At 32.6% G+C, this 11,715-nt stretch overlaps 1 pseudogene across 1 annotated transcript; it reads right to left on the bottom strand.

Moving 5' to 3' along the window:
* Positions 1-6,439: 6,439 nt before the first annotated feature.
* LOC111643390 (kynurenine formamidase-like) lies at positions 6,440-10,135 on the bottom strand (annotated as a pseudogene). Its single transcript, XR_016293658.1, has 8 exons — positions 10,060-10,135; positions 9,886-9,976; positions 9,713-9,814; positions 9,487-9,621; positions 9,138-9,217; positions 8,526-8,711; positions 6,667-6,818; positions 6,440-6,580 (listed from the first exon to the last, which is right to left on the bottom strand). The product of XR_016293658.1 is annotated as a kynurenine formamidase-like (transcript).
* Between the last annotated feature and the right edge of the window lie 1,580 nt (positions 10,136-11,715).

Genomic DNA, 11,715 nt, shown 5'->3' on the forward strand with positions numbered 1-11,715 from the left:
TGCCAGCCAGGTAGCTGAAACATATATAAATATACGGTAGCAGCCATTGTCATTCTCTACTCAAAGCCTCGTGCCATGCTGAGTATAAGTTCAGTACCTACATAGTGCAGAAAAGTCAGACTTTATAGTACGTGTGTATACCTATATATCCTTCGTGTAGAATCAGTAGTACCTATTGTTATTTTTTATCGTATACAGTACGCCAAAAAGCAAGTTACACCTGTGAAAAGTGCTGTTTGAATGCGATTTCTAAATTTGTGCAAGTTAAGACTTATCCAGAACTATTGACGTTGGGGTCAAGAAAGACTTGAATTTCGACTGCAGTTATTATTTGATATAACTAGAGTGTTTAACAAATATACAATATTCTCGAAAATGAGTGAGGTAATTACTATCAGTTCGTCTGACGACGAGGTTGTATTACCTAAAGCTTCACAAAGAAGAACACATGACAACACTTTGTCAAAGGTAAAAAAATATATTTATTCTTCCATAATAAAATAATTTCAATAATGTCTTGTGTAACCTTCTTTATCCTCTTTTATAAATATACAAGTCTGAAACCGTCAAGTTGCTTTACAATTGTGAAGGGAATGCAAATTGATGTTGCCATTAAAAATTTGAATCACTTGAACACATTAAACATTTTTTACACTCTTAATCATGAAGAAATACTTCTTGTTTTCGTAAACAATGGCTGTAGACAAAAATAACCAAATGCTAGCTTCAGTAGATTTGTTTGGCTTAGAGATCCAGTGCGTTTGGAGGACTCTGGCTTTTAAAACGGAACAAGTAGTCTTGCTCCGAGCTAACCGAATAACTTCTACAGGCAACATATTTGTATTTATGACCGAGGCCATACATGTAGATATAAACTACAAACCCAAGTGCACGGATCTATGCACTTAAGTATGTAAATTTTTTAACGCTTTTTATCATGAAATACACACTTAAAACGCATAAAATTACGTTGATAAAAGTGTGTATTAAAAGATGTTACAATCTAAGTGCGTAGAAACTATATATGCACTTAGATTTACAGTATACCCACTATAGGAGTTGCTTTTGTTAGCTTGTACCACTCAGAACAAGAACAAGTGCCTGATTCACACCTGCCATAAACTAAATTCCGTCCAAGATAAACTGTCACATTGAATTATTATTTATAAATCTATACATCTTTTTTCGAGCTGTCATATGGTCATTTATGTACATTACTTATTTTCGTAGGTGGTCAAATGCCAATTTATCGCCAAAATTTCGATTTTTTACTTTTGCTGGCGATTACAATGTCAGACCTGGCTCGTGGCAATTTTTCGGCGATTTTTTAATATTTTATTGAATTAACATCTATTTGAATCAAACAAATTAAATTACAAAATCGTATATTATATTAAACTTACTACACAGTGAAAGAAAAGGATAGTTTTTAAAGATAAGTTGGAATTTCAAATGAAATTTAATATGGAATTCTCTCGTTAACAATTTGACAAAAATAATTTCCAAGTATAATAAGTGATTTATGATAAACTGAAGATAATTAAAATCACGAAATTTTCGAAACAACATGTATCAATAATAGATTAGGTATATCTATTAAGATATTAACGAAACTTTGACTTTCTAATCATTCTTGGAAAAAAACGTTTTTATCAAGTCGTTAACTATAGAATTCTAACTTGCGGTCAATTCGAAGTTATAACTTTTTTAAAACCAATACTACATTTTTCAGATGTAAAATTATAAATGTACCAAATGTTGAATAGTTATAAAACGGTTATTATCATTACATATAAATAGCGATATTAATATTAACAACACTTTTACAGGTTACTCTATCTTTACTATAATTAGTGTTAGTTCCTCCTTAGATGGAATACAAAATTTTTGTATTCCATAAATTTGCATATTTATTACGTATTGTAAAAATTGCTCTATTTGAATTTAAGTTTGAATGATTGTTAAGTATTTGAAAACAATCTTTTTCTGTCAAAATACAATTTTCTATTTTCACTTTCTATTTTTTACAATAATTTAAAAAATTAGGATAAGTTGAGTGAAGATTATTTGTTTGAATTAAAATTGTCATATTTTTAGTTTCAAGAGTATATTTTCATTCTTGTATAACTCGAATAGTAATTTGAACGTCCATATTAAGGAAAAAACTTTTTTTAGGTTTGAATAAAATTATCAACTACAAATTGTATAAGAAAATATTTCAGGCTCACCAGCTGGACCATCAATTAATGTAATGTTTAACCATCAATTAAATTTCAAAAATAAGTGAGGTGTGAAATGTTGATGTCTTGTTTTTCAATTTAAAGACCATGCTTAAATAAGTGCATTAATTTCTTTATTACTCGAAAATTCTTGTGAGATGTAATTTTTATATTAATTTCAAATTGTATCACTGGAAATATTATTATGAAAAGTAAAAACTACGCCAAAAATTTTCATGATTGAATAGTTTTATAACAGTTATTGCTTCCTTAATTATTTTATTACTTAAAGAATTGTTATCTATTGAACCTTAGCACTAGCCTTGAAATGTTTTTGTAAAAATTTTTCATGTGTTTTTAAATTTTTCAAACTCGAAAAACTAGTTTTTTCTATTAGTTAAAAAATGTTCTTTGTTTTTTAAAAAAAAAACTTATATTGACTTATGGTCATGTTTTTTTTTCTTGTTGTCGTATTTTTATTTTTTCGTTATCAAAAACGTAATAACCTAGAATATTAACGTAATAAATACTTTTTACGAAATCGTAATCTTCATTTAATATAAACAAAACTGTTAAAGGATTTTTTCAGTAATTCATGGATTCTTCTAACTTATTTACTTTAAAAATAATTTTTTATCTGTTTTCAAGATAAACTGGCCATTTAATAACTTCATGACTTCTACCACATACAGAAAATTTTTCTCCTCTCCATACGGTTTTTATGAGATTCAAATATCTATAACTTCTGTATTTTGTCTTTTATCACAAATATTTTAAGTTGTAATTTCACTCTAGAATTCACAAAATGATCCATCACCTTTTTTATGAATACAAACAGAAATCGTATTCAATATTTTGAATTAACGCATGGTTTGCAACATTTATATCGCAAATACATTTATTTAATAAGAAATTCATTATGTAGCATAACCATGGAAGTATCTGTTACAATTTTATTGCTTAAAAATCTTTTCCTTTATACATACAATTTTTAGAAACAATGAAATCAAAAGTTTTTATTATTCACGCAAAAAGTAATTGTTTGAAAATTATTTTTAAAAGCTAATACTTTTCGTCTTTCAAGTGCTACAAGTGGCAGCTCTTGTTCGATTTCATTTTTGTTTTTGCCCTTTTTGAGCCCAAAAGTAGTTTTTGGCACCTTCTGATTTATTTCAACAATGTTACTACTGATTCATTTATGCCTAAAGTTATACATTGTAATTCCACCATTTTCCTCTCATTTTCCTAGGTAAAAACTTCCACTGAAATGAGATTTTTTTTAAATCAATGATATTTTTCTTTAGGTCCTATACCAAGTAGTAAATCTTCTTAAATAAACTTTAATTTTCTGTTGCACACTGAAGCTAGCATACCCGGGTGAATTTTTTTTGAGTTTTTCTTTTGAATATTACATAGAGAAGGTTTCATGTACCACAAACATAACAGTTACATACAGTTGTGATGACAGTTACACATTACAATTAAAATTTTATTTAGGAGGCATTAAAGAAGAAAAAAAAATTCCCTTTTGAGCCAGCTGGAGATGGCAGTAGTGCTAAGAAACTCAAATTTGAAGATAGCGAAAAAACATCTAAGGTTAGCATTGACTCTAACTTGGAAAAAACTTCATCGAGCCTGAATTCCTGTCTTAGTATCGACAATAAGTCTGAAAGTCATCGTGTAGATAATAATTGTAACTTGATAATGGACTCTCAATCGTCTGAGGCAGGAACATCAAAATATTTTGATGAAGTTGAAAAACAATCGCAGACCAAGTCTCCATCAAACACAGGAGTGAGGGATAAAACTGTTAGGCAAATTCAACCAATCTTAATTGTCAAAGATATTATTTCAAATTCAAGTTCTGCGGATGAAGTTTTTGAAGACTTTTTGAAAGCCTGTGCTAATTATGAAAAGGCTGATGAAGAAACTAAAGTAATTCTTGAAAAGTTGCAAAAGAAATACAACAAGCTTGATTCATTCAACAAAGATGATAAAGACTTCATACTTTTTCTTCGAAATCGCGTGAACAATATAACTCATAAAAAAGCTAAATTTTACCAAACTATATTTGAAGTTCGTGAGGAAATCAGTAGACGCATAATTAAACTCAAAAAAGATAAATCAACACGAGAAAAAGGCAGTGAATCAGACACAGAACCAAAATATACTACAGACAAGTTAAAAAAAATTAAAATATTAGAGAAGGTTACAAAAGAATGCCAAAGAAGAATCAAAGAACTAGAAACAGCAGACGTAATCTTTGATGATGATGACGACTCAGCGTATTTAAAGGAAGATAGGTATAAAAGAAAATATGTACAGTTATGCCAAGCACTTAGTGATATAGCAAGAGATAAAAAACTGAAATCAGAAATAATAAAGAAAAAAATTACGTTGAATGATATCCAAGATGAAATGACCGGTATTCAGGCCATTGATCAATCTATCATTAATTTTGTAAATATTAGTATTAGTCGGATGAACAAATTAAAACACATTCAGAACTTTAATGCTGTTCCGAATTATATTGTTGCACCCGACTTTTACATAGTATTACAAATTATAGAAAAACATAACAAAACTCAGAACCTTCAATTGAGTAAACAAGAAATAGAATTATATGGTAAGTGTATGAGTTGTTTTCGTTAATAAATACTACATATATATATATATATATATATATATATATATATATATATATATATATATATATATATATATATATCTGTTATCTCATAATTAACGCTTTTTTAGCTACAAATTCATTTAAAGCAGTTGTCAAATATTTGAAAAAATGTCGAATACAGGAGTCCAAAGAATATTTTGGATGTTTTATCAACGACATCTGTGGTACATATATTGACCCAGCATCTAAAGACCATAACCTTGAAAAAATTCTTGAGGCTAATAAGCTGAAATCGGATAAGCATTTAAATGAAGTTTTTGAAAAATATGTAAATATGCAAAAGAATTTAGGCAATGGAAAATTAAAAGAATCAATGACAGCTATGTATTCCTCTGAGGAAAGTTGTAATCTAGATAATCATGAGAAACATCTAGTTGAGAAAAATTCACAAGTAGGTAAGCGAAAACGGTTCTTCCACAGTGACGAAGAAGAATCTGGTAAAGACAGTAAGAATCATAACAGCCGTGAAGATAAAAAAAAAACCGACAAAAAAGATGAAGAAAAACGATGATTTAAAATGTCAAAGCACAGCTTATGAAAATAATATAAAAGAAATTGAATGTATAGACCTTGGAGATAACTGCACGTCACCAGGTAGTACTCATAAAGTTGTAGTTTCCAACATATTTTCTAACCTTTTAAATTATAATAAATCATAATCGTTATCTTTAAATTTCAGATTCTCCCACATTAGTAGACGATAATGCGAAGTATTTTCCCAGGATACGAGTGGCTAGTGTGGGCAACTTTCCCAAGGCTTGGGAGACCTCGGACTCTCCCAAAAGTCCGGGAAAAGAGTCCATAGATCTGGACTACTCACCAAAAAAAAATATTTTTCCACCAGTGGAGGTGGTGGATTTGTGTTCTCCAGAAATAAGGTCAAGTATTCAAGTGTCCAAGGTGCCTAACCCATTAGCAGTAAAAAAATCAAAATTAAGAAAAAAATTGGTCTTCGAGATATCGATAGTCGACTAATGTGACAACATTTTGTAACAAAATGTGATTATACAATACCTTACAGACAATAGCCCTTGAAGAAAATATGAACCATGATGAAGGGGTGGAATAGCAATCGGCGATCATTTGAGAGTTAAGCTCACTCCGTAAGTTTGTTGTGTTTGCTTTTTTTCATATTTTTCTCTATTTTGTTGTAATATACATTTATTTATAAGGAGATGGAACATTTTCGTGTCTTGCTTGTAATAAGCTTTAAAATTAAATAAGAAGTTTTTTTCTTAATATTTCCCCCGTTTTCTGCAAATTATTTTCATTGCAAACGTTGGAAGCATTAAATAATCATACTTAATTAGTTTCAAAAACGAACTTCAGCCCATCATGAAAGTAAAACTAGTCTTACGCCAAGGTAGCTTTACAAGAAACAAGTAGCACCTATCAGTGCTCCACGGCAAATACATCGAAAATTTTTTTTAATTAAAATGTTTTGTACCTATAAAGTACATTATTTATTACAAATGCTAACTTGGGCACAAAAATTTAATAAATTACCTTAGTTTCTTATGATTTATGTTACTCATTTAATGTTTTTTACGTTGTGTATAAGGATTTTCGATAGTAAGAAGTCATTCATTGTAAGATTTTCTTCTATATCAAAGTGGTCGATATTGTTCCTCAGCAGTAAGAATTCGATATTATCTACAAATTGTATTAGTCTCTGTAAATAATAAAAAAAAATGCTTTTTATCACTTCTTTATGTAATTGACGTTTAAAAGATGAAAAACAAGAAAAACGTTACTCACTCGTGCATATCGTTTGGATTCCTCGACAAAGATAGGGGAATCGCATTCCCCTACAGCTAGGATAACTTTTAAATTGCTTATACACTCTTGAGTTGTTTTCTAATTTTTTCGATTTATCGATTGAAGCGGAAGTATACAAACTGATTTCTTCTCTAAAAATATAATTCATTAATTGTAATCAATGCTTAAGTGATTTTCGAGTATAGTTAATATATAAGTTATATAGTATATAAGTGAATGTATATTTTTTTACTTATTTTATTGATTTATTCGACTAGAGTATCAAAATGTTCAAATTTAAGAGAAATGATAAATAGTTGCATGAAATTTCTCTCTCAGTAGTCATAAAAACATGCATGTTGTATAACGTGTCTAATCCAACATTTATTAAACTTTCGATGATGTTTGGAATAAAATTTTTAAGAATATACTGCCTGATGAAGCGATAATTAGCCTTATGCCAAAGTAACTACACTAGGAATAAATAGCATTAATAGGGCCCCCCAGCAAACACATAAAAAATTATTTTCATTTGACTCATTTTTTTCTAACAAGTTATTTGTACGTAGGACAAGGGGTAGGTGTTTCTCGGCACGTTCCCATTCTCTGTGTCCCACTTGAGCTACAGTCACGCCTTATGTGGCCAATCTTATTACAATAGTGGCAGGTCAACGGTCCTCGGTTGGGGGGTGGCCCCCCGTGGGGATCGTTTCCCTGAGGCCCGCTGGTTTGATCGTTCGGGAATGTTGAGTTTGTCTAATCGTTGCGTGGCGGTCCGTACGGGTATTTGTTGCGGGGCTGGCTATTGCTGTTATGCGGGTGTTTGGCTTCATCTTTCGGCATTTCGCGTTCTGCTATCAGTGCGTTGTTGAACATCTTGCCTAGGCTGACGTTATTTTTGGGGCGAAATCTTTGCCGTAATGAAAACGGGATCCCATCTTTCAATGCTTCGATTACATCACGGTCAATTTCTAAGGCTTCTTCGCTAGAAAGTTCCCTATTTGTGTCAAGAGCTTTCCTGTCCACTAATGAGTCACGGATGTCGCGCGTGCGGTTGATGTAATCTAACATTTTTTCGCGTTCGTTTTTGCGCAGTGCAGCCAGTTTGTCTCTTATTTGGTTCTGCGTGTCGTATGGAGCGAAAAGTACCTTAAAGTGGGTGAGAAATTCGTTGAAGTCAGAAAACACTTGTTTTCCCATAACTACGTCTGTGCGATCAGTGATTTTGCTCCAGGCTTGCCTAAAGAAGACGCTCTCGTAGGTGTCCCATACCTCCCTAATTAATTAATGACACCAAAGGAACATTTCACGGAAAAATCCGCCTGGTATGAACTTTCTCCGATGAAAACAGGTTGAGAGGAACATTTTTTACTAAAGGCTCTAACTATGCCCATGGTATGATAAATATGTCATCAATTAGGTGACTGGATAATGGGGGCAGCAATATACCCCTACACAGTGGTAGTGAGTAGGTGGCTCCAGCGATAAAGCCAGTATGGACTGTCGCAGTAACCCGGAAGAAAAAAAGTTATAGACAAAACGATACGTATTAATGATTTTCTAGAAGAAATAGGGGGGGCATTGGGCGATATTTGTCCCTAGTAAAGCTACTTTGACGTGAGACTAGTTTTAGCTCCATTATAACGTGGACGTCATTTTTTAAATCAATTGAGTATTATTATAATATTAAATGTGTAAGATATTTCCAAGGTTTGCAATAAAAGTAACTAGTAAAAAGCGAAGAAAGTGTGGAAAAAAAACTTCTGATAAATTTTTAAAGAATCTTGTCATGAATAACTGTATGTTGTGAAGAAATACAAAAAAAAAATTTGAAGAAAAAGCAGCAGCAATAAACTTACGGAGTGAGCTTAACAACCTCGTTGACACTTAAAGAAAGCACCGGTTTCAAATCGTAAATTCCGCCAATGAGTACAAGACCCTTAAGCAGCTCTAGACAACTGTGCTTTGAAGCTCGCCATTTGGGGTCGTGCAGCAAACTTGCTGTGAGATGGGCACCAGCACTATGACCTCCAAGCCAGATTTATCTGTACGGAGCACGAAATTTTGAAGATTATTTACCGTTACAGACATCCGTGCCTTAAAGCTCGCCACTTGTGCTGAGCTAAATATCGACAGAATGGCTGTATGAAAAAAAAATTTAATAATCGATAAATCTTTTATCATTGTTTATCTTTTTTTGCGGTCAATGTTTTACAAGGCAGCTGTTTAAGATTAACTTATTGGCCTTTGATTGAAATTCTTTCTGGGGAGAAGGAAGAACTCTTTTACAACTACTGATTACACAATTGTCTTTTAGTCAAAAGTTTTGACTATAAAAAAAAGTTGAACGTCAGATTTTTTGAGTTATGATGTAAATATGTAAATCGTTGGAAAAAAAAAAATCAATTCCTATTGTACAGAGATTAATGTCATTATTCTGATGTCAATAAATTGTATATATTTTACTATACTTAGATTTTAAAGACTGAGCCAAAATTATGATTTTTTTCAACCAGTAATTTTATTTACTGCACAATATCGGTTAATCTTACTGAAATCGAAAAGATAATTTGTTAATAGATGTAGTAAGTAAGAATGTATGATTAAACTTTTTTCAATTTATTGTTTAAAATGATTCAAACTTATTTTATAGATAAGTTTCGACGATTTAAAGATATATTGAAACGCTTACTGTTTAATTTTTATGAAAAGCAAATAAACTTTTTATTAATAATACCACTTGTTGTCTCTTATATATTTAAAATTCTTACATCACATCACAAATAATACGAAAAAGGAAATAAAAAAATATCGGCTCACCGTTTGGACACAAGTCACAAGCAGCTACAACAACTTTAATCCCATGGGCCACGAAATTTGGGACCGCAAAACCCGACAAGTCCTTGCTGAACTCCATCCAATAGCCGCCGTAAATGAATATAAAAATCGGTGCATCTAAAAGCGTTCAAATATATTACCTATAACCACCGAAAAATCATAAAATCTACGATCACTTGAACACTGAATCACAAAAACTTTTTTTTACCATCCGGAAGATCGGTTCCGCATATATCGTACTTGGCACGCTCAGATGATCCATATGGTACGTTCAGCTCGTGCGCTATTGACGAGCGAGTTTTTCTCGTAACTACAAAGTCAAAGAACCCACGCGCGTTAAATTGAAATACTTTTTTTTTTAAAAGCAGAGCTACAGCTTACCGTTTTCACAAGATTTGAGGAACCGAGCTTGAAACTCTATCGGACCGCACCTCTTGCTCCAATTGCTCGGCATGTAATTGAACTCGTGGTCCTGCAAAAAATCGATTATTTTTAAAATCTTTCGACCTGCTAATAAATAAAAAAAAAGTAACCTTATGGGCCTGATGCACTTACTGGTGTGAGGGACTGCATTTTTATTTAGTTGCTTCTAGGTTCCTTTCGAAAAAAAAAAAAAAAAAAAAAAAAAAAAACGGTTCTTGTCTCTGGTTTTATAGAGAACAAAGCCAACAGTTTATTTGAAGCTCCGTAGTATCTTACCACGCACACGTAACTGAGCAACTACAGGGACGCTTTTTGCTCCGTGGCTGCGTTCTTTCTCCGGCTTCTTCCTGGCGTATACACTTGTACACCCAGAGACAAATGGGACCCCAAATGGCAACATCGCACATTGATTGTACTTGGTTGATCAGAGATGGCGTTAGTTCTGCAGGGCAGCCGGAGTTATCAGCGTTGGGTGAAGAGGATTCCCGCAGTGAAAATTACGGTCAGTAACATAAAAGTTACTGTCACTAACGTACCAATCTATAGCCCGATTAGAAAAAGTCTACGGCCTGCCGGAGACTACCATACGGGCCGTAGACGGTACGCCGGACATAATACTCCTGGCCCGTGTAACGCGTGTGATCAGGTACGTGTACGGACAGTACACGGCACCCGTCACTCATGGCTCCCGTGTACTGCCCGTACCCTGACCGTAAGCGGTCCGTACAGTATATTTAGCTATGAAGGTGAGCAAAAATAAACGATTAAATTCATGCTAAACACTAAGTATGTCTTGCAAATAAGGCACGACCAATCTACAAGATACCAAAGCAAAAAGTGTTATTTGAATAATAGAATTCAATTTTAATATTTTTCCGTTATCATATGTAAGTGAGTATTTGTATCAATATAACTTTGAATAAAAACTAACAAACGCTTTTTTATCCATTTTAAAACGATTTTTGATATTAAGTGTCTTCATAACAATACTATAGGTAAAATTAGTCATTAAAAAAAGTGTATTTTTAAAAAATCTACAATGGATGACAGAATAAATAAACGTATGAGCATTTATTACACATGAGATGTGTTAGAAAAAGAAATAAAGAAACAGGTAATGATAATGAAAATAGTGAAACGGTTTTAACTAATAAGATTCATGTGATGGAGGATAATATTAAAAGTAATTTAGAAGATAAACAAACTATTGAAAATGAACAAAGTGACTGAAACAATAAACAAGATGAATAAATAATCATTGATTATTTATTAAAAAAATTAAAATTAATTGACAATACTTTACCATTATCATTACACAAAACATTATTCAAAGAAAATCTGATTAAAAAATATAAAGTTGAAAAATTTGATCCAAGTGATGCTCGTGACAATTCAAAGATAGCTTACTTTGGAAGATTACTTTAAAAAATTAAATGAAAAAACAACTCTGTCTGCTAGTCATTTTCAATACCACAGCCTCACGGGTAGTACACGGGCAGTCCATGGGAGCCGTAACATACGGCAGCCGTGTACTGTCCGTACACGTACCTGATCACACGCGATAAACAGGCCGTGCATGGCCCGCTAGTTGGACTGTACACGGGGCCTCCGGCACCGTGAGTGGGCCGTACACGCCGCGTGGATTCATTTCCAATCGGGAGAGTGTTGGAGAAGCGAATAGGCAGAGAAGGAGGGGGCATTCCAGAGGTTCTCACCAGTGCTCCCAAATGTGACTGGCAAACATGTGAGAAATAACACAAGCGCCAATCCCCACACAACCCGGTGCGC

Source organism: Copidosoma floridanum, unplaced genomic scaffold (assembly GCF_036245765.1).
Source record: "Copidosoma floridanum isolate Cflo_tuat_1 unplaced genomic scaffold, Cflo_Japanese_pri ptg000004l, whole genome shotgun sequence".
Classification (NCBI taxonomy): Eukaryota; Metazoa; Arthropoda; class Insecta; order Hymenoptera; family Encyrtidae; genus Copidosoma; species Copidosoma floridanum.